The sequence below is a fragment of the Scyliorhinus canicula genome, chromosome 26 (assembly GCF_902713615.1).
Source record: "Scyliorhinus canicula chromosome 26, sScyCan1.1, whole genome shotgun sequence".
NCBI lineage: Eukaryota > Metazoa > Chordata > Chondrichthyes > Carcharhiniformes > Scyliorhinidae > Scyliorhinus > Scyliorhinus canicula.
Genome location: NC_052171.1, coordinates 13,000,040 through 13,022,621, shown reverse-complemented (window position 1 = coordinate 13,022,621; position 22,582 = coordinate 13,000,040). Strand labels below are relative to the sequence as shown.

General features: G+C 43.8%; 1 long non-coding RNA gene across 1 annotated transcript; it reads left to right on the top strand.

The window, feature by feature from the left end:
• The first annotated feature begins 240 nt into the window (after positions 1-240).
• LOC119957334 lies at positions 241-22,160 on the top strand. Its single transcript, XR_005458783.1, has 3 exons — positions 241-382; positions 499-659; positions 21,817-22,160. It is a non-coding gene; the product is annotated as an uncharacterized LOC119957334 (long non-coding RNA).
• The last annotated feature ends 422 nt before the right edge of the window (positions 22,161-22,582 follow it).

The window sequence follows — 22,582 nt, the reverse complement described above, 5'->3', positions numbered from 1 at the left end:
CTGAAACCCGCGCTGTTCAGACAATTATTACTTTCAGAACAGTTTGTCCTCTTCTGTATAACCAATTCAAGCTGTCATGTGGAAAAGGTAAACCGCCATTTGACAAAGTCCACCAATGAGAAACAACCAGAGCAACAATACGTCAGATGAGCCTCGGTTTCATCCACCTCCTTGTCCTGTGCGGCCCATGAAGGGAAGTGGGTGACTAATCCTGCATCAGAGAAGCATAGAATCTTCCACCACAGACGCAGTGGCCTATAGCAGCTGTAACAAGTCTGTAAGTGAGTGTTCCTAACGCACATGTCCCAGCAGAGTTTCCAGGATCCCGTGGAGTCTGTATTCAGCTGCAATCTGATCGCGAGGTCCATATCTTAACAACTCGGTGAGTGAATAACTTTCTGTTCAGCAACAATTTAATCAACAATTTCAAATGTGCGCAATCTGAATATAATAAAAAACTTATGGGGGGATTAAAACGTTTCCTACTTACTCTTACAGCATCTCCCATAATTTGTTTTATACATTCATGGGACGGAGGCGTCGCTCGTGGTGCCAGCATTTATTGCCCGTCCCCAAAAGGTATTGAGGGGCCAGTTGAGAGTCAATCACATTGCTATGGGCCTGGAGTCATATGTAGATCAGACCTACTACCAGACCAGGTAAGGATGGCAGACTTCCTTCTCTAAATGACTTGAGTTAACCACATGGGGTTTATCGGACAATAGACAACAGTTCATAGTCAAAAGTAGGCATTTTAATTTAGGCATTTTATTGAGATTAAATTCCATCACTTTGCACAGTGGAATTCGAACCCGACTCCCTATTTCATATCCTGGGTCTCTAGATTGCTCGCTCTGCGACAATACTACTCTACCACCATCTCTATGTGGAGAACCATATTCTCGAAGGATGCAATTTCTCGACATAACAGCATCCCGCCCCGATGGTTTTAATCTGGGAAATAGAATCCATATTCTGTCAAAATACTTCAATTGTACAGCCTAAATTATCTGACGAAAATAGTATTACAGAGAGAAAATCCATTGGAATAAGACAATGCATGTCGAATATGAATTCTAAATCGTCTCCATCTGCACTTAATTAATTATACATCATAGATCATAGAATTTACAGTACATAAGGAGGCTATTCGGCCCATCGAGTCTGCACCGGCTCCTGGAAAGAGCACCCTACCCAAGGTTTACACCTCCACCCTATCCCCAGAACCCAGTAACCCACCCAACACTAAAGGCAATTTTGGACACTAAGGGCAATTTATCATGGCCAATCCACCTAACCTGCACATTTTGGACTGTGGGAGGAAACCGGAGCACCCGGAGGAAACCCACGCACAAACGGGGAGGATGTGCAGACTCCGCACAGACAGTGACCCAAGTCGGAATCGAACTTGGGACCCTGGAGCTGTGAAGCGATTGTGCTATCCACAATGCTACCGTGCTGCCCAATTATCCTGGCTGTTTTTATTGCTCTCTCTCTCTCTCTCTCTCTCTCTTTCTCTCTCTCTCTCTTTCTTTCTATTACTCTATCTATCTATCTCTGTCTCTCGCTATCAATATGTGTCTCTGTCATCTATCTAAATCTCTTCTGAATCTTTCCGTGTGTTGGTGCGGTTTGTGTGTATGCACGTGTGTATGTATGTACATCTGTTCTTCTGTTTTTGGTTCGACATTTATAACTAAATATTTCTTTCTAAATATCAATCTCTGAGGTTGCAACGCAACACAGGAACTGGAAAAGGCCATTCAGCCCATCGAGGCCAATGTGATGAAATAGCTGATCCGGGGCGTGACTCAATCTGATTTGATTTGAGGGCTTGTTGAGTAGTAATCAGTGGCCCATTACCCGTAGTATCTTTACTTTGAGAAAAGCTTTCTATCTAAGATTTAAATTAACAGATGATGGAGTATCAATTGCCGTTGTTGTACGTGTGATCCAAATCTCTGCCACATTTTGTGTGACGCAACGCTTCCTAACGTCTCCGAGTGGGTAAAACGATTTTATTTTACCTAACCTGTTGAGCACACTGGGCTAAATCGCTGGCTTTGAAAGCAGACCAAGGCAGACCAGCAGCACGGTTCGATTCCCGTAACAGCCTCCCCGAACAGGCGCCGGAATGTGGACACTAGGGGCTTTTCACAGTAACTTCATTGAAGCCTACTCGTGACAATAAGCGATTTTCATTTCAACCTGGCTTCCGGTGTTCTTATATTCAAGATGTCGATCAGATCACCTTCCACATTCTAGAGGCATTTTGTCCAATCTCTCCACTTATCCCCTGAAGTCCAAGTGTCATTCTCCCAAACCTAGCCTGCATTACAAGGCCAAAATATACTGCCTGGAGTGTAATGGCCAGATCTGCCCACAGTACTCTAAATGGGACATAACAAGGGTTTTGTAAAGCTGCAGCACAAATCCTGCATATTTATATTGCAGTCGTCTCGGTAGAAAGGGCAGCATCCCAGTAGCCTTCTTGAATATATTCTGCACTTCTTCATGGAATTTGAAACATCTACAGCTTTTGCAAAATGTAGTGAGTGACAAGCTCTGTGCACATTTGGAAGAAAATTGACTAGTTAGTGATAGGCAGCACGCTTTTGTGCAGTGAAGGCCATGCCTCACCGACGTATTGAGTTTTCTGAAGGCGTTACAAAGAATATTGTTGAGGGAAGGGCTGTGGATGTAATTTATTTAGACGTTAATATGGCGATAGACAAGGTCCCACATGGCAGACTGGCACAAGAACGAAAATCAGAAGGGATTCGGGGTGGGCTTGTCAGGTGGATACAGAAATGGCTTGGTTGTATAAGGCACATAGCAGCGGTGGAAGGCGGTTTTTAAGAATGGAGATCTGTAGCTTGGGCTGTTCCGCAGGGATCGTTGCTGCGACCTCTGTTGTTTTTCGTGTACATAAGTGATCCGGAAGAGAATGTGTGTGTTCTTTTCAGTACGTTTGCGGACGACAAGAAGATTGTCGTAGATGCTGATAGGCAAGAATTGTCACAGTATAGAACAGGAAATAGCTAGATTGGAGATTTGGGCAAACAAACTGAAGTTGGAGTTTACCCGGACAAATGTGAGGTGATGCGTTTTGGAGGATCAAATCGAGGAATGAATTATACTGGAAGTGGCAGAACCCTTAGGAACATTACCAAACAGAGGGATCTGGGCGTGCTGGTCCACAGTTCCCTGAAGGTGGAATCACTGGTGACCAAGGTGATTAAGAAGGTAAATGGCATGGTTGCCTTCATCAGCCAAGTTATTGAATATCTGAGATAGGAGATCACGTTTCAGTTATATAAAACCGTGGTTAGGCCGCATTTAGAATATTGCGTGCAGTTCCAGTAACCAGATTATTAGAAAGACGTGGATGTTTGGAGAGAGTGTAAAGTAAGTTCACCAGGATGTTGCCTGCTCTCGACGGTGTTCACAACGGGGAAAGATTGAATAAACAAGAAATGTTTTCGCTGGAAAGACAGAAGCTGAGGAGAGACCTGATAGTGGTCTACAAAATTATGAGGGACATAGACGGGGTGGAAAGTCAGAGGATTTTTCCAAGGATGGAAGTGTCAATTAAAAGGGGGTAGGGATTCTAGGTGAGAGGAGGCAAGTGTAAGGAAGATGTGCGGGGTAAGGCTTTGACAGAGAGTGGTGGGTGCCTCGAACACGCGACCAGAGGATGTGATGGAAGCTGGCACATTAGCAAAATTAAGAGGCTAGGTACATCCATATGGAGGCAATAGAACAATACGGACCGAGTATTGTTGTTTAGTTAGGGCATCATGATTGGCTCAAGATTGGAGGGCCGAAGGGCATGTTCCTGTGCTGTACTTTTCTTTGTTCTGGGCAGCTGAACACACAGGCCACTCTTGGATTCCACTGGATTTAGCTTCATACCATCTAGATCCAGAAAGTTCCCAGATATCTCCTTTCTTTGTCGACAATGGGAGTCCTCACACGTTCCTGCGTCCTGCCCTAATGTAAATGCTGAGGCAAATAATTATTCACCGTGTGTGCAATGTTGTTACAGTCATTAACAATACCCCCCTTTCAGTCTGTACCGGGCCAATAGTGTTCCTGATCGCCGACTTTCCTTTTACACAGCTGTTAAACGTATCCTTTTTGATTTTAATGTCCCTTCCAAGTTTCATTTCATTATTCGTTTTTGGTTGCCCTAATAAGCTGCTTTGTAGCCCTTTGCCCGCCCTTTGCAGCATAAAATCACAATAATGGTGAACCTGACGGATCGAATTATAAACAGGAAAAATAAAATCTTTGAGTGACTTGAATGTTGTCACAGCATCTTTGGACCGAGACCTGCAACCATTCATGACAACGTGACTTCTCAGCAAAATAGAATCCAGATTCAGATTAAAGGGAATTTCTCACTGAACCAACAGCTCTGTCAGTCAGAGAGCGCAGTGGGTGAGATGGAATTCTCACCTGACATGAAGCAGGCATTGGGACACGAAATGGTCTTTGCTATTCCGCCTAAATGCGGAGTTTTTATTGGGGAAACAACACAACCACAGGAAAAACTGAAAATAACGTAACATTAAGCTTCAAATGGATCTTTTTATCATCCTCATTTTAAATATCATATTGAACCAAGCCGGTCAACGGGCTTAGAGCCAGCTCATCGACAATGTTTAAAATTAGTCAGAATTTATATTCCAAACCTATTGTGACATCTGTTTCCTCGTCCTGATTGCACAATGTTTGTGCTGACAGAGTGTGGTTTTCACTTTTCAATGTCCATCGCAGAATGCCAAATCGTTTACCGCATGAACTGTCCATTTTAAAAAAACTAAATGAAAGCATAACCATACGCACATCGACATGCACTGCCGTATCCTCAATACAATTGGAAAATGATAGAGCCTATGAAGTGAAATGTCTATTTACAACTTTTCTCTCTATTCGTGAAGTACAAACGGGCCTATTTTAAACTGGTCTTTAATCTGGCTCCCTGTTGTATGTTTCAAATAGATGTTGTGTCAAATTAAAAAAGAAATCCTGGCTATTCTGCAATAGCAAATCAGCTGTGTTGGTGAAATATGCACAGGATTATTGTCGGTGATAATGTACGGGGATAACTAAAGATTTGGAGCTACATTGCCCATAATGAATCTAAAAGACGTTGGAACATAAGAACTAGGAGCAGGAGTACGCTATTTGGCCCCTCGAGCCTGCTCCGCATTCAATGAGATCATGGCTGATTTTTTGTTGACTGTGCTCCACTTTCCGGCCCGAACACCATAACCCTTAATCCCTTTATTCTTCAAAAAACTGTCTATCTTTATCTTAAAAACATTTAATGAAAGAGCCTCTACTGCTTCACTGGGCAAGGAATTCCATAGATTCACAAACCTTTGGGAGAAGAAGTTCCTCTTCAACTCAGACCTAAATCTGCTTCCCCTTATTTTAAGACTTTGCACCCTAGTTCTGCTTTCACCTGCCAGTGGAAACAATCTGCCCGCATCTATCCTCTCTATTCCCTTCGTAGTTGTGTATGTTTCTATACGATCTCCCCCTCATCCTTCTAAATTTAGTGAATATATTCCCAGTACACTCTACCTCCCCTCGTAATCCAAGCCCTTCAGCTCTGGGATTAACCTAGTGAATCTCTTCTGCGCACCCTCCAGTATCAGGACGTCCTTTCTCAAGTAAGGAGACCAAAACTGAACACAATAGTCCAGTTGAGGCCTCACTAACACATAAAACAATTTTAGCATAAATTGGAGCAGAAGTATGTCATTTATCCAAGTTTGTTCCACAATTCAGTAAGTACAATACCGATCTGCAATGATAATCTTCTGGACCACTTTTCCGTCTCATCCCAATATCCCTTGATCCCTTATTGATTAAAATTATATCGATCTCAGACTTGAACATACTTAAAGAGGTGACATGCAGTTTAACTGCAAGCTATTGATATAACTGTCAGTGTAAATGTCTGTTCAACCTCAATTAACTACTAATTTGCAGCGACTAATTGCAGAAATACGTAGTTTAAAAACTGCTGTTAAATTATAGTCATTCATCAATTGAATGTAATTACTTTCAAACAGACGATCGAGGCCAACGTTACATTTCTGAGCGAGTTTGCTGACTTTGCCCGGCTTAGATTGATAGAGTATGTCAGGGCAATGCCGTTCAGTCATCCTTCATTATTAATGCACCAATATTCTTGCACCTTCGTCGTTCAACTTGGCAATCAGCTGAGTGAACGTGCTGCAGTATTTACCGAGCCGCTGGCACACAAATCAAGCCCATTGATATATTATTTGTATACACGAAGAGAAACGTTGCTGAGATTCTGACCAATTGGCATTGAGTTATATTTAGTGTAATGCAAAGCAGCTTTAATTCTGCAGAGCCTCAGAACTCTCGCTTTGTGTTTTCCTGTTCTGAGAAACTGACAGGAAGCACCTGGCGTTCTGGCCATGTCTGTGTTTGCATTTCAGTCGCTGCTCTTCCTTCGTGTTGCGGTGCTGCTACTGTAAATTCTACATTTTGCCGGGCAATGCATCGGGACAAGGAAACTGAAAACTGTAACCATTCACTGGCAACTTCTGACAGCATGGCTTCAATTAAAAATCCCAGCAAGCAATACCTTGTCCTGCTTAGTTGTGGAGGAGCCACCATGCAACTGAAATCCCTGAATGCTTCCTCACCACGCAGAGCAAGCCGGATGGACCATATCACACATACCGTTTGAACATAGAACATAGAACATAGAACGATACAGCGCAGTACAGGCCCTTCGGCCCACGATGTTGCACCGACAGGGGAACATAGAACATAGAACAATACAGCGCAGTACGGGCCCTTCGGCCCTCGATGTTGCGCCGACCTGTGAAACCATCTGAAGCCTCTCTGACCTACACTATTCCATTTTCATCCATATGTCTATCCAGTGACCACTTAAATGCCCTTAAAGTTGGCGAGTCTACTACTGTTGCAGGCAGGGCGCTCCACACCCTTACTACTCTCTGAGTAAAGAAACCGCCTCTGGCATCTGTCCTATATCTATCACCTCTAAATTTAAAGCTATGTCCCCTCGTGTTGGTCATCACCATCCGAGGAAAAAGACTCTCACTGTCCACCCTATCTAACCCTCTGACTATCTTATATGCCTCTATTAAGTCACCTCTCAGCCTTCTCCTCTCTAACGAAAACAACATCAATTCCCTGAGCCTTTCCTCGTAAGACCTTCCCTCCATACCAGGCAACATCCTAGTAAATCTCCTCTGAACCCTTTCCAAAGCTTCCACATCCTTCCTATAATGTGGTGACCAGAACTGCACACAGTACTCCAGGTGCGGCCGCACCAGAGTTATGTACAGCTGCAGCATGACCTTGTGGTTCCGAAACTCAATCCCCCTGCTTATAAAGGCTAGCACACCATATGCCTTCTTAACAGCCCTATTAACCTGGGTGGCAACTTTCAGGGATTTATATACCTGGATGCCGAGATCTCTCTGTTCATCTACACTATCAAGAATCTTGCCATTAGCCCAGTACTCTGCATTCATGTTACTCCTTCCAAAGTGAACCACCTCACACTTTTCCGCAATAAACTCCATCTGCCACCCCTCAGCCCAGCTCTGCAGCTTATCTATGTCCCTCTGTATCCTATAACATCCTTCAGCACTATCCACAACTCCACCGACCTTCGTGTCATCTGCAAATTTACTAACCCATCCTTCTACACCCTCTTCCAGGTCATTTATAAAAATGACAAACAGCAGTGGCACCAAAACAGATCCTTGCGGTACACCACGAGTAACTGAACTCCAGGATGAACATTTGCCATCAACCACCCGCCTCTGTCTTCTTTCAGCTAGCCAATTACTGATCCAAACCGCTAAATCACCTTCAATTCCATACTTCCTCATTTTCTGCAATAGCCTACCGTGGGGAACCTTATCAAACGCCTTACTGAAATCCATATACACCACATCAACAGCTTTACCCTGATCCACCTGTTTGGTCACCTTCTCAAAAAACTCAATAAGGTTTGTGAGGCATGACCTACTCTTCACAAAACCGTGTTGACTATCAACTTGTTATTTTCAAGATGATTATGAACCCTATATCTTATAACCTTTTCCAACATTTTACCCACAACCGATGTAAGGCTCACAGGTCTATAATTACCAGGGTTGTCTCTACTCCCCTTCTTGAACAAGGGGACAACATTTGCTATCCTCCAGTCTTCCGGCACTATTCCTGTCGACAAAGACGACATAAAGATCAAGGACAAAGGCTCTGCAATCTCCTCCCTGGCTACCCTGAGAATCCTAGGATAAATCCCATCTGGCCCAGGGGACTTATCTATTTTGACATTTTCCAAAATTGCTAACACCTCCTCCTTTTGAACCTCAATTCCATCTAGCCTGGTCGACTGAAACTGAGTGTTCTCCTCAACAACATTGTCTTTCTCCAGTGTAAACACTGACGAAAAATATCCATTTAACGCTTCCCCTATCTCGTCTGATTCCTCACACAACTTTCCACTACTATCCTTGATTGGCCCGAATCTTACTCTAGTCATTCTTTTGTTCCTGATATATCTATAGAAAGCATTAGGGTTTTCCTTCATCCTATCCGCAATTGACTTTTCGTGTCCTCTCCTCGCTCTTCTTAACCCTCCCTTTAGGTCCTTCCTGGCTAACGTGTAACTCTCAAGTGCCCTAACTGAGCCTTCATGTCTCATCCTAACATAAGCCTTCTCCTTCCTCTTGACAAGTGCTTCAACTTCCTTAGTAAACCACGGTTCCCTTGCTCGACAACTTCCTCCCTGCCTGACAGGTACATACTTATCAAGGACACGCAGTAGCTGTTCCTTGAAAAAGCTCCACATTTCGATTGTACCCATCCCCTGCAGTTTCCTTCCCCATCCTATACATCCTAAATCTTGCAGAATAGCATCATAATTGCCTTTCCCCCAGCTATAATTCTTGCCTTGCGGTATATACCTATCCCTGCCCATTGCTAAAGTAAACATAACCGAGTTGTGATCACTATCACCAAAGTGCTCACCTACATCTAAATCTAACACCTGGCCGAGTTCATTACCCAGTACCAAATCCAATGTGGCCTCGCCCCTTGTTGGCCTGTCTACATACTGTGTCAGAAAACCCTCCTGCACACACTGCACAAAAACTGACCCATCTATAGTACTCGAACTATAGTATTTCCAGTCAATATTTGGAAAGTTAAAGTCCCCCATAACAACTACCCTGTTACTCTCGCTCCTGTCGAGAATCATCTTTGCAATCCTTTCCTCTACATCTCTGGAACTATTCGGAGGTCTATAGACAACTCCCAAGAGGGTGACCTCTCCTCTCCTGTTCCTAACCTCGGCCCATACTACCTCAGTAGACGAGTCCTCAAGCGTCCTTTCAACCGCCGTAATACTTTCCTTGATTAACAATGCCACCCCCCCCCCTCTTTTACCATCTTCTCTGTTCTTACAGACACATCTAAATCCTGGAACCTGCAACAACCATTCCTGTCCCTGCTCTACCCATTTCTCCGAAATCGCCACAACATCGAGATCCCAGGTACCAACCCATGCTGCAAGCTCACCCACCTTATTCCGGATGCTCTTGGCGTTGAAGTAGACACACTTCAAACCAGCGTCCTGCTTGTCGGTGCCCTCTTTCGAACTTTTAACCCTATCCCTGACCTCACTACTCTCAACATCCTGTACACTGGGACTACAATTTAGGTTCCCATCCCCCTGCTCAATTAGTTTAAACCCCCCCGAAGAGCACTAGCAAATCTCCCCACCAGGATATTGGTACCCCTCTGGTTCAGGTGAAGACCATCCTGTTTGTAGAGGTCCCACCTACCCCAGAATGAGCCCCAATTATCCAGGAAACCTAAACACTCCCTCCTGAACCATCCCTGTAGCCACGTGTTCAACTCCTCTCTCTCCTTATTTCTCACTTCGCTAGCACGTGGCACGGGTAACAACCCAGAGATAACAACTCTGTTCTAGCTCTCAGCTTCCACCCTAGCTCCCTGAATTTCTGTCTCAAATCCCCATCTCTCTTCCTACCTATGTCGTTGGTACCTATGTGGACCACGACTTGGGGCTGCTCCCCCTCCCCTTAAGGATCCCAAAAACACGATCAGAGACATCACGAACCCTGGCACCTGGGAGGCAGCACATCAACCGTGAGTCTCTTTCGTTCCCACAGAACCTCCTGTCTGTTCCTCTAACTATGGAGTCCCCAATGACAAGTGCTCTGTTCCTCTTCTCCCTTCCCTTCTGAGCAACAGGGACAGACTCTGTGCCAGAGACCTGTGCCCTATTGCTTACCCCTGGTAAGTCGTCCGCCGCAACAGTATCCAAAACGGTATACTTGTTATCGAGGGGAACGACCACAGGGGATCCCTCCACTGCCTGCCGGTTCCCAATCCCTCCCCTGTCGGTAACCCGTTTGAGATGAGAACTGAAAAGTACTTGGAAAGTGAGGTCCCCCTCTTACCTTTAGTTGCAGGATGTGATTACAGTTCCAGGGTCATTTCAATGTTGTTGCCAATTCGCTCAGAAATATTTCATAACACAGCATGACAAACACTAACCACGTTGCCTTTTCCGAAGTGTTCGGTCAGCAACTTTGGGACCACTCGGTTACCTGGTCATCCCTGTATTCCTTTATTAGCGAGAGGGCTACTGATGCACTCTTGTACCTTTGTTCAGAGATGAATTCAGAAACTGTCTCGATGTTATGTAATTATGGCTTCAGATATTAATCTGTTATTATTCATGGGGACTTCTCATTTTTGTGCGATGTCGTGGTTAGTTGAGCAGTCTTGTTTGTGTCGACTCACTTTAAGAATGTTGATTCAGCAAGAGTTTGTTGCTTTTGGACGTCATCTGCATTTCTCTTTCCAGTTGGCAATACCCGGATGCATAATATATATTTTGAAACTAAAATTTATCTCGTCTCACATCTCCAAGCAGAAATATAGTTCCCATTTGATTGTTTTTTAAATCAGTGTGTTTTGAGTTGCTGAAGAGTTACCTCCGTATTAGCTAAAATCCCCTAATACATACAGTGACCCGCATAGCAGAACTCACACAGTAACACATGTTTTACTTCTGTCGCAACAACAGCCATTCAACATAACTCTCTGTTACCAATTTACAATCATATAATTTTACTATTTGAAGGCTGCTAAACTCTCTGTCCATTCCCTAGCCGTGCCTTCATATCTCCAACCGTCCAGCATGCTTTTCTGTTTCTGATGAAGACAACTATGGACAATATTACACTATATCCTGGGACACCACACCTCCACCCTTCTACCGCTCAAACCCGTCCTTCCAAACCAGGCCCTCAATATGCTCCCTGCGTTCAGGCCTGAAATGCCACCACTGCATGCTGCATCTTAGAACATTATAAGAAGTCTTACAACACCAGGTTAAAGTCCAACAGGTTTGTTTCAAACACTAACTTTCGGAGCACTGCTCCTTCCTCAGGTGAATGGAGAGGTATGTAGAACATTATGTAGGGCATTTTCGCAATGGCCGTGATTTATGACAGCAGATGGTGTGTCTGTGTGTGCGAGTAGCGGGGTGGTGGTGTGGAGAGGGGATCTCTGTTGATGAAGCCAACAGCGTTTCACAGGATTTTACCATGAAAAGTTGACGGAATTCTCATTGAGATAAAATCCTGAAAGCGGAAATTTATACATTTATTGTCATTTTTCTCACAATTAATTTCATTGTTTTTTAAATCAGTGTTTTTTGAGTTGCAGAAGAATTACCTCCGTTTTAACTATGATCCTAAAATGCATACAGCCCCAAAATGTATACATTTATTGTCATTTTTCTGAATTGTCAGATGTTAATATGTAAGCTACAGCAAAAGGCAAGATCACGACATATATGGGAGAACTTTTTATATGTTTTTTTACAACCGCATATATAATCTTCATTCATTTCATTCATGAAACAGACCCTTCCAATGGTAAAAACAAAACATCTAACAGAAGCAGAAGATCCAAGGGAGTGAGTTGAAATGAAATGAAAATCGCTTATTGTCACAAATAGGCTTCAAATGAAGTTACTGTGAAAACCCCCTAGTCGCCACATGCCAGCACTTGTTCGGGGAGGCGCGTACGGGAATTGTACCGTGCTGCTGGCCTATTATGGTCTGCTTTCAAAGACAGCGATTTAGCCCGTGTGCTAAAACAGCCACCAAGTTGAGCAAGCTTATCCATCCTCCGAGTGAAACAACAGGTCAAAACTTTGAATAAAGTCAAAACTTGCATCGCAAGGAACAATTACAATCTCCAGTCGAGACCTGAAACTTGTACAGTCCACAATACTAATGCAGCAATTCAAACTGGTCACCAGCAGTGATGATAATTGTTAAAGACGTCAGATCAATTCTGGGTTTTTACTTCCTGCAGATGAGTTTTGCCATTTCCTCTATTTTGTCTTTTTCCCTTTCACCCCCTTCTGCCATTCCGGATGATCTTCAAATTTTATACACATTCCAGTCTTTGCCTACTGCCCACAATTCCCTCAGCGCCGCACTATTAAAAGGTACTTTGCCATGAGCTACTCAAAGATGGGACCCACTGCGTTTTGGGGTGCAGAGTTCTGCATCTATCTGAGTGAAACATGTCTTCTCAGTTCAGTCCGAAAATCCCTTATCCTCTTACCCATCTTCTAGATTTCCAAGCCGAGGGAGTGGGAAGGAGGAGCGGTATCTACTTTGTTAAAAATTTCAATGCGTTTTAGTCATTTCAGTTAAATAACATGTCAACAATTTAATCCTTTGTGGGATTAGCCAAATTTACTCAATCTCTTTTTGTTGGACAAAGAACGAACAAATAGACCGACCGGGTAACTAAATTACCCAGGCGGGGCTCCCTGAAAGGACGCTGTTCCATCCGGCTGAACATCATGTGGGTGAGCTAAATCCAATTCCGCACACCCTGCGGCATTGCTCCTTCGGAGTTCCTCATCTGAAGCTGTGGGATGCATACCCTCCCGCACACTATCCGAATGGGCCAGCTCCCCCACTGCATCATCAGCCAGTGAAAGGCGGTAGGAATAGGGAAAGGATATTGAAACAATTAGCTTTCTCCAATAATCAGTACAAAAATCTCGTTCAGATAGGTGGATTCCTGCATCTGGACAATGTCATCTTTTGCAGGTTCACCATTCGTTTACTGGGCTTTGAGGTTGGAAATAGAACCAGTGGAGTCGGAGAAGACAGTGTCTGTGATTATTTTCCCTCAGGTCCTGCAGGAGCCCCTCTGCCAGATATCCTGTGCCGTTAACATCTAGAGAGAACGCTGCCACTAATTTCCTAATGATAGATTGCACAGCCATCTCTCAGTGATAAATCAATGTATAAATACCGATATTGTGTTATCAGGGAAGATGATAATTGATGTAATTGGATATTTAACTGCATTTCGGTCCTATTCTCTGAAACTGCGCTGAGCCAGGTGATGTTAGGGGCTGTTTAGCTCACAGGGCTAATCGCTGGCTTTGAAAGCAGACCAAGGCAAGCCAGCAGCACGGTTCGATTCCCGTAACAGCCTCCCCGAACAGGCGCCGGAATGTGGCGACTAGGGGCTTTTCACAGTAACTTCATTGAAGCCTACTCGTGACAATAAGCGATTTTGTGGGGAGGCTGCAGAAGGATCTAGACAGTTTGGGAGAGTGGTGCAGGAAATGGCTGATGCATTTCAACGTGAGAAAATGTGAGGTCTTGCACTTTGGAAAAAAGAATCCAAGCATAGACTACTTTCTAAACGGTGAGAAAATTCATAATGCCAAAGTACAAAGGGATCTGGGAGTGCTAGTCGAGGATTCCCTAAAGGTAAACATGCAGGTTGAATCCGTGATTAAGAAAGCGAATGCTATGTTGTCATTTATCTCAAGAGGGTTGGAATATAAAAGCAGTGATGTGCTACTGAGCCTTTATAAGGCTCTGGTTAGGCCCCATTTGGAGTACTGTGTCCAGTTTTGGGCCCCACATCTCAGGAAGGACATACTGGCACTGGAGCGTGTCCAGCGGAGATTCACACGGATGATCCCTGGAATGGCGGGTCTAGCATATGAGGAACGGCTGGCGTTCCTGGGATTGTATTCATTGGAGTTCAGAAGGTTAAGGGGAGATCTAATAGAAACTTACAAGATAATACATGGCTTAGAAAGGATGGACGCAAAGAAACTGTTTCCGTTAGGCGAGGAGTCGAATACCCGTGGGCACAGCCTTAGAATTAGAGGGGGTAAATTCAAAACAGAAATGCGGAGACATTTCTTCAGCCAGAGAGTGGTGGGCCTGTGGAATTCATTGCCGCAGAGTGCAGTGGAGGCCGGGACGCTAAATGGCTTCAAGGCAGAGATAGATAAATTCTTGATGTCGCGAGGAATTAAGGGCTATGGGGAGAATGCTGGGAGGTGGAGTTGAAATGCCCAGTACGAATGTTTTGTGGACATTAAATTCAGTGCACCAAATTGTTACAACGCACTGAGCAAGTGCGCCGTTACTTCCCGCCCGCAGAGCTCGAAGTTATGTTACTTTGACCAGTCGAAATAGGCGACTTTGGAACCTGGTTTGTTCCTACGTTTCCTTTGTGTATACCTTGTGCAAGAGTGAGCCGTATTGAACAATTGCTTCCAAGTCTTCTGTTTGGAGTGTGTCTTGTCACACATCATTGATAGCGTTCCCAATGCAATACGGTCTTCCGTGTGAATGCCCACGCTATTTCGACTACGACTGAGAAACCTATCTCTTCAGGAGGATGAGGGGTACCGGTCGTGTTCCCAGACAACACAGTTCGAAACATCATAAACTTTTTTACCCCAGTTGACCATTTCAGGCAACCCACCAGGCCCCAGTAGCTTCTCCTCCTCTCGCCCGATAAACCTATATCACCAGTCAGCGCATTCCCTGTGAGGACGGCGGTTGGCCTGGGGAACGTTATTCGATTCAGGGGGAAGCTGGACGCTCTGCGCTATTCTGAACAATCGTGTGGATTGAGAGCAATAACCGAGATCTTTGTTGTACCAATCACGGTGTAATTATCTTTCGATCGTGACGCTTCCCACACATCAGCTGGGTGAGTTTCAAACTCTTTACACGAGGAAAGAAATTAATCACATCGAAAGTTTGCAACAACAATAAGTGTCGATTCCATGGATAAGACTCCTTTCCGATAAATAGAGATTGAGTAAAATTGGCCAATCCCACAAAGAATTAAATTATAGACTTGCTATTTCACTGAAATGGCCAAAATGCATTGGTGTTTAACGCACTCCTCCTTCCCACTCCCTCGGCTTGGGAATCTATAAGATGGGTAAGAGTTCAATAAAGACAAGAGAGGAATTTTCGGACTGAACTGAGAAGACATATTTCACTCAGATAGAGGCAAGGGAAAATGTCCGATTCTGGAAATAAAATCTTTCGAGGTCAAAAATAGAGGCAATGGCAAAACTGATCATTCTGAATTAAAAACCCGAAATTTGAAAAGTGAAAGGAATGGAGGTGCTGGCGGACACGTTATATATCTACTGCAGCCTCAGAGGATAATGAAGAGGAGAGGATGCTGGGTGTAATTGACAAGTGAAAACGCCTATCAAGAACACGCGTTGTGAGGAATGGTGAAGTGATACAGTCATATGATCGCTAGTGACGAAGGAGGCCATTTTAGTCATCGACTCAGCACCGCCCCGCTGAAGTGCCCCCAACCGATCCACATAACCCACCTAACCCTCAGGATACTAGGGAAAATTGATCATGGCCAATCCACCTAACCTGCGCATCTCGAGACTATGGGAGGAAATCGAAGCACCCGAAAGAAACCCACGCAAACAAGGGGACACTTCCAAACTCCACACAGATATTCCCAAGGTCGGAATTGAACCAGGATCCCTGGGGCTGTGAGGCAGCATTGTTAACCACTGTGCCACAGTGCCGCTTATTCACCCGAGGAAGGAGCTGTGCTCCGAAAGCTAGTGATTTGAAACTAACCTGTTGGACTTTAACCTGGTGTTGTACGACTTCTTACTGTGCTCACCCCTGTCCAACGCCGGCATCTCCACATCATGGTTCATTTAATGGTGAACTTATTTAGATGTGCAGAGATATTGAGCATCATGCTTGATTAAACAGGCTGCTGAGATCCAGGTCCATGACAAAGGTAATATTATCACAGTTTGGGTAAGGAAGATAAAGTGTTCAAAACGGAAACGTGGGCTGGGAGAGCTGTTGGAAGCAAATCAGAGTGAAAGACAATAATCAATTCAATTCGGGTTCTCCAGCAGATGTAGCAGGAGATACTTGTGTGGACTGTTCGCACAGTGTTTTGATTGCTGCATCATAACACCAGCGACCAGGTATGGTGGATATCCTAATCCTATTCCTATTCTATTGTATGTCTGGCCTGGACAGAAGACTGGAACGAAATTCGAGTTAAAGAACAGGTCGCGGATACTGGACTTTGGACCAGAGTGGGACAGGCTGACATGGACATAAATGGAAATTGGCATCAGGCGCCGAGCTCGGCACGTGGAAGGGACTGAACTGGTACAGGTGGGGCATAATGAAACATTGACCCCTGAAACTGTTGTCGAGCAAGGAGAGAGATTTCTGAGGGGGGTAGTAATCATGTCTAATCATGGATAATACTTCAACACCTTAATTAACGAGATAGTAAAACCCCAATTATTATAGATTGTAGCTAAACATATAACAATATAGGGAAACACATGCGACATAGTATCTGTACGTATGTTCGGATACTGTTGTAAAACATATGTTCCCTTGCCTCTTCAATTCCTGTCCTGGCTGCCTTTAGTCGACAATCTTCGTGCGCGCTGCTGAAAACGGAAACACCCCTGGTCCAATGGACTTGCCCAGTGCTTCCCTTGGAGGTTCTGCATCAGAGCCGTCGTGTACGTTTGATAGTCTTCGCAAGCAGTCAATTAGTCTGGCTGGAATTCTGAACTATCTCCTGTTGTCGGTTGCGTATGGTGGAGCTATTCAGTATTTTCCGGAAGAAAAGCAGACATTCTGAAGAACTTCATTTTGTCCTGCGTTCAAATAATAGATTCAGTCAGGACGTTGTTGAAAGGCACTTTCTCCCTCTGCTGCTCTGTCTTTGCCAGGCGCTTCAAGGAAGACATGCCAGGGTGATCTGTGAAAGTTCCGCTAGTGAGCAGACACAGCCAACAATCATGCCTGTGAATAGCACTTGCAGAGTAGATAATCATGTAGTCGTTCAACATTTTCTGAAACCTTGAAATCGTCTGGCTGAAAGACTGGGAAGAACCGAACTTGAAGACTATCGGTGATGTCGTGGAGTTTCCTCACAAAATTCAGACAAAGGGGAAAATCAGTGATTCATCAGGAATTGAGCGGCAATTATTTCTCAGGGAGAGGTGAGCTCCACTACATTGAACTGAATCTCTTCTGTCCAGCTCCATCCGGTCATCGGAGGTTTGATTTGCACGAACGTGTAAACTTCCATGCGGTGGTCGAAGGACAGTACTGCGCCGACCAAAATCTCTTGAATACATCTATTCCCCAGGGGCCCCAACCGTAGCAGCGAGTATTCATCGGAACACTTTTCTTTGAAAACTGCTTTGTTTTAATCTTCCCCTACACTTTTTTAATCCTCCTCTAATGTCTGTCTGGTGTGTCAACGTGACGGAAGGGACGGGATTAGGTAGACCACTGTGCTGTTAGTTCTTTATATATTGATGCTTACCTCTTATTATTACTGAGCCGTTTGTTATTTTTTCCTTATAAATCTGGTGCCTGCGGCTCACTGGAGCAGTCAGCGGTTAAAGATCGTCGGAAATCATAAATTATTGGTTAATTCACTTATGTTGGGACTCCGGGGTCTGTGAGGCTGGAATTAACCGCTCAGTCACCCAGGATGCTTTAAGAATTAACGTTCATAAGAATCTTATCACATGACTGAAAACTAAAGAATATTATTCGTGTCTATAAAATATGACATTGAAAAGTTCAATAAATTGCAGACCCGTTCACACAGCGTCAGTGGAAAGGGAATTAATATAATACAAGTTCAAAAACATAATCAAAATTCATGTTTGAGCACTTAAAGATTATTTCGCACTTATTCGAAAATCCTGGCCTTACTTAACAAAGTTTATTGAAATAATATTGTACTGGAGATCAGTCTGACAAACGCAAAACCCACTGTTTTGCTAACGGCCTTTGATAATGTACCACATAGACATGCAGGACTAAGCTAATACAAGTGGAGTTAGGCGAAATGCAGCAGAATGGACAGGCAGCTGGTTCCAAAAGCAGAAACAGGGAGTATGCATTTAAGGTTTCTTCTTAGATTTACAACATGAGAAAGTGATTTTCCGCAGGGATCAAGGCTGGCGTCACTTGTTTATACTTTGTATGAACAACAGGGAATAGGGGAATAAAGCACAATGTCAACATTTCCAGACAATCCAAATTGAAGGTACAGTGAAGCCACAGAAGGAATACAACAAAATAAATTATGAGTTTAATAATGTATGAAGTGGCAGGGTGGGCATTACATTGGCAATGACATTTCAGGAGAACTAAACATCAGGTGCTGTTTTTGAAAGGCACAGCAAGTATGGCAAATAATTCTGGGAACTTAGGGTCAGAATGGGTTTAATCACGAGAGGAATGGCATTTAAAACACATGACTAAGAAAGGAAAACACATATGCTATGATTTTGAACAGTATCAGAATTAACATTTACACCAGAAAACTGTGAAGAAGTGATCATTTCCAAGAAGAGAGGGGCTAACAAGCCTCCCTTGATATTCAACGGCACCACCGTCGTCGAAATAATGCGGCAACTACAAACAATTAAGGTGCTGGGAATTTGCCAGCGAGTTACTCACCTCCTGCCCTCCCAAAGCATGTTCACCATCTACAAGGAACAAGTCAAATGTGGCAACACTCTCCTGGAAATGCTCTTCTCATAACAATGCTGTGAACAAAGAACAAAGAACAATACAGCACAGTAACAGGCTCTTCGGCTCTCCAAGCCTGTTCCGGTCATGACAACACCCTTGAGCAAAACCCTCAGGTCTTCCTTGTGCCGTATCCCTCTGCACTCATTGTATCCACGTATTTGTCAAGATACCTTTTGAACACCGTTAATGTATCTGCTTTCACGGCCCTCCCTGGCAACGGGTTCCAGGCACTCACCACTATCTATGGAAGGACGGTACTATCCAGAATCATGTGGACCACTTGTTCCACTCCCCACCCATCAAATTATTGCTAACTTCCTGCACTGAGCGCAAAATGTAGCGCAAAGATTGTAACATGGACATGATTCACTGCTGCAACTAAACAAGAATCAGTAAGAACACATCACAAACTCACGGGCTCCAGCACCTAGATGGACAAGGGCAGCACATGGACGGGTAACACCGCCACCTGCAGTTTCCACCCCATGTCTCATATCATCTTGACTTTGAACTCTATCACCGTTCCTTTAGTTCCACGGAATTAAAATCCTGTAAGTGAACCTATGGAATGCAGCTATTCAAGAAAGCGGCTCATCGCCACCTTCTGAAGGCCAGGGGATAACGACATCCACATTCAGTGAAAAGGGAAATATTAAAATCACAGCAACTCGGTTATATAACACTGAGTTTATGGATAACAGACCGTTCTCCATATTACAATACAAATGGTAATCATAAGAAGTTGTACCCATTTCAACTTGTTTGATTCAAGAATGGAGTGACGTCGAAATTATTTTATTCCAGTTTGTGACCCTAAACTCACTATGCTTCTATACTGAAAGATCCTTGCAGTAATACGTGGTGATTTGCATCAATAGTTTCATTCTGATTACTCATATTTTAGTGAGTGAACCACATTGAGTTATATTCTATAGTGAGAGATTCTCCCAGCAATACCAGGTCACTGGAGTTTAGAGCTCTATGTTGGTGAGAGACCCACATTCAGTACAATTCTACACAGTTACTCCGTGTAATGCATGGTCACTGGGAGAAGGTCCAGGACTACAGTCAGATTTAGATTTATTGTCACGTCTACCAAGGTGCAGTTAATTCTGCTATTGTGTCCAGCCAAATTGTACCATGTATGCAAACCATAAGACATACAATAGACACAATGAAAATATATAGATAGAGTCATCGAGTGAAGCATACAGAGTGTCGTGCTACACAGTAGAGAAGATGAGTGAGATATCAGTTCAGTCTATAAGAGTGTAATTTAGGAGTCTGGTAACAGCGGGGAAGAAGCTATTTTGAATCTGTTAGTGCGTGTTCTCAGACTTCTTTATCTCCTCCCCGATGGAAGACGTTGTAAGAGACAATAACCCGGGTGGGAAGGGTCTTTGATTTTTCTGCCCGCTTTCTCGAGGTGTAGGCATTGTCAATGGACGGGACGCGGGTCTGTGTGGTGGACTGGGTGGGGTTCACGACAGTTATACACACAGTATTACTTTGAAATGATGGATGTGCAGAAAGCACTTCAGTGCCAGGGACCCGGGTTCGATTCCTATCTTGGTTCACTGTCTGTGTGGAGTTTGCACGATCTCTCCGTGTCTGCGTGAGTTTCCTCCAGGTGCTCCCGTTTTCACCCAGTGTCCAAAGATGTGCAGGTTGGGTGGATTGGCCATGCTAAAACAAATGCACCCTTCGTGTCCACAATATTCAGATTAGGAAGGGTTAGGAAGATAGGGCGAGTGTGTGAGCCCAGGTAGGATGCTCGTTCAGAGTATTGATGCAGCCACGATTTGCCGAATGAGCTCCACTTTACTGCAGGGTTGCTATAGATCCTTACTGGTAAGATATTTGTCCAATGGCCTCCTCTTCGCTGAAAGGGTGCCGTGGATACTCACTAGAAAGATATTCGTCCAATGGCCTCCTCTTTACTGTCGGGCTGTTATCGATACTCACTAGTTAGACGTTTGCTTTCCCGAGGGATAATTCAAAATTGCACAATATCCCAAGAAAATCATTAGCCTGATACTTCAGAGGGACACTGAGTTTATTATCAACTGGCGAGCAGAATAAAACCGCATTTTAAACCAATTCGAGAGATGTAACAATTATTAATCGCATGCCTGAATAACGGTGCGCACTGCATAGGCTGGCACCACTAAAGTGAGCGAGTAAAGCACAGAGGGTAGCTCACAACCAGAATTGCAGAACTGCAATGATTACAATCACTTACCAGGAACAGCAATAATGGAAAGGATCACAAAATGCATTTTATCAATAATTCCATATATATCACGCATCTTTGTGTGAATTGATCCGTCTCCTCCTGCTGCCGAAAATCTAGGGTATTCACCTTTATTTGATAAAGCCCTTAATAAATATCATGCGGCAAGTCCACAGGAACATTGAGGTTGCAACATTATTGAAATTGTTATTATTAATTTCAACATCTGAACAGGTATGACATTGACTTAAATCCGTGCTGTGACAACATATATTTATTTCATTGAGTGAATTACTGTTCCAAGGACTGAATAACACTGATCATATCAGTTAACTTATGAAATGCAATCTTTTCTCCCAGAAATGCGATTTTACCTTTCAAAAGCCCACAGTCCCATCTCCAGATTTCATCTTGTTTCACGGAGGTGTCCTTCACACGACTCTGAATATTCGGTCATGACATTCCAAGTGTTAGCGGCCCTCTCTCAGGGTTGTTCTATTATATTCTGGGATTTATGCCTTTGAATGTGAAAATTCAGTCATTCTATTAAAGCCGTTCATTTGAGACTGTTTATTTCAGATGATAGGAATCTTTATTACGACAAGTAGGCTTACATTAACACTGCAATGAAGTTACTGTGAAAAACCTCTCGTCGCCACATTCCGCTGCCTGTTCGGATACACTGAGGGGAAATTCAGAATGACCAATTCACCGAAGAAGCTCGTATTTTGGGACTTGTGGCAGGAAACCGGAGCACCCGGAGGAAACCCACGCAGACATGGTGAGAAAGTGCAGACTCGGCAGACAGTGACACAAGCCAAGAATCGAACCTGGGACAATACTAACAACTGATCTACGGTGCGATGTAAACTCCGACAAATCTGGAACTGATTCAACACCATAAACGTGTTAATTGAAAGTGACATTGGTCTTGGTAACTGGACCTATTTTTTTGATCTGCATAAGTGAATTGATAATTGGTTGCTGCTTTAAATAAGTGACTTTTGATTTCTGACTTTCTCGTAATACTTGCTGTTGTAAGTTTGATGCATTTTCTTTGGCCATTTTTAATTCTTTTTGCACTGTGGCGAATTCAGTGATCTTTGGGGCATCCATCTAAAACTAATTGTGATTATTCGGTTCAGTTATTTCAGTATATCATTGTAGTTACCGGGATCAATTTCAGCTCCCGTTTGGTCTCACCTTGAGTGATATTTGCTGTGACCAGTTTAAAGCAATGTTTCCTGAGACATACTTGGCCAGTGTTTAATATTTCTTACTCTCTACTCTGTCCATGCCACTCATAATCTTGTAGACCTCTATCAGGTCGCCTCTCAGCCTCCGA